The following is a 1,919-nucleotide window of genomic DNA, read 5'->3' on the forward strand; positions in this document are numbered from 1 at the left end:
TCTTGACCTGTTGTCATTGCCAATAAAGAAAGAACAGAAAATACAATTAAATTTTTGGCGACGCTTCAAGAGCAAGCCATGTAGTATAACTTGTAGTCCGTTAGTAGAGAATGTTTGGGCGAAACATTCCCTATACTGTAGCGACAATCAACAAATTGAAAATGTTATTGACCCTACCATTGTTACAGAGTTAGCGTCACTAAGATCTGACGATGATATTGCTATAGAATAAAAATGGCTATTTTTACACAACCAGGAGGTCTATCCAGCCTACGTTCCTGTGTTGTTGTTTTTTTTTTTACCTCGAGGCAATTCTGATTGGTTCACATTGCACAGCAATACATGAATTATAGATACTGGTCCGTGTGACTTTTCTTAATTACTTGACAACAATTGTGTATACATCGCACACATGTGAATTTGGAACTGCATTGTAGATACTGCGCATGCTCCCAGTAACCGTTCACTGCCCTTACCCTCCAAAAATTTAGACCTCGGCTTATTTTTGGCGTGTTTTTTTTTTTTAAATAAATATTTACCCAAGCCTAATGGTTGCAAATGGATTCTGCAGGGCCAAATTAATACTGTCTTTGCAGCCAGCGAACGATCAGCTTTGAGATTACACCACCGTAGTTGAAAGGCGGGCCTTACCGACTGCCAGATGGGTGACCCCCTCTCCGACCTGCCGCACTGTTCCGCTGGCCTCGTGGCCGGAGACCGTGGGACCGGTCAGCACGGACTGACCGAGGGACCCTTCCGTCAGGACGTGGACATCCGTGCCGCAGATGCCCACAGAGTGCATCGCAAGTTGAACCTCTGTGAGGCAAGGATACATTTCAGGATAAAGTTTGCAAAACATACAGGACATCCTTGAATAACAAAGTTCTTCATTCGCAACCACTTGTTTAACAAGATTAGAATTTTTGTTGATTTTAATAGGCCACACTGACTTGATTTTGTGACATCCTCCGAGGCTCTGGCCTGGCTTTATGCCTGGGTACTCCATGGTAGTTAGCGACATTACGGGATCGGGCACACATGTAGACTAATTAAGTAAGCTCCACGACTCAAGAACTCAGTAATACGTACAGTGCAGATTCAGAATTTCCGCAAAAAGCCAGCATGTGCCGGCTTGTCGAATACGTCGCTAAGTACTGCCACAAAGTCACAATACCAGCTTTGTATTCCTGGGGTTTAGTAGCATTTTTATTTTTGGCCGGGATTTTTTTTTTATTCGCCCACGCGCACTAGTTTGGGGGTTTTTAGAGGTTATCTTCCATAAAATAAAGCTGTGTGGAAACCTTGGCCCTGTAACAAAAAGGTAATATCTAATTTCTTGAATTTCTTGAATTCTAATTTCCTATTTTCTAATTTCCTAAACCCACATTATGTCAGTACACTAGCACATTGTATTCTTATTGCTAAGCGAACGAACAATGGCAATTTTTCAAATGATAATCATCTAGATACTAGTAACTACTTTCACGTTACAAAACCCACATTGTGTTTCTTATGTATCATTATGTACGATTATGTATCTAGTATATAATATTTTTGTATTGCTGCGTTGTGAATGATAATAAAGTTTTTAAAAGACATAATTTTCTGAAGCTTCCTTCTTTAATGTGGCTTTAGATTTAAAGAAATAAGGGAAAACATACAAAACATCGGACGTCATCAGTTTCTAATTAACTACCAAATGTAACGTACCATAGTAAAAGGTTGAACTTTATTCCAACACACAATTGTACAGGAATCAAATTTTCAGCGACCACTGTCGCCTTCATCAGGATAATTAATGACCAATCACTTCACAACGTGATCTCGCGAGAATTACGGTTTACAAACACGTGACCTTATTCACACGAGATTTTACTGATACGTGACATAAGCAATTGATCAAAAGTGCCAGGGAGTTT

The sequence above is a fragment of the Branchiostoma belcheri genome, unplaced genomic scaffold, assembly GCF_001625305.1.
Source record: "Branchiostoma belcheri isolate BF01 breed outbred unplaced genomic scaffold, Haploidv18h27 scaffold171, whole genome shotgun sequence".
Classification (NCBI taxonomy): Eukaryota; Metazoa; Chordata; class Leptocardii; order Amphioxiformes; family Branchiostomatidae; genus Branchiostoma; species Branchiostoma belcheri.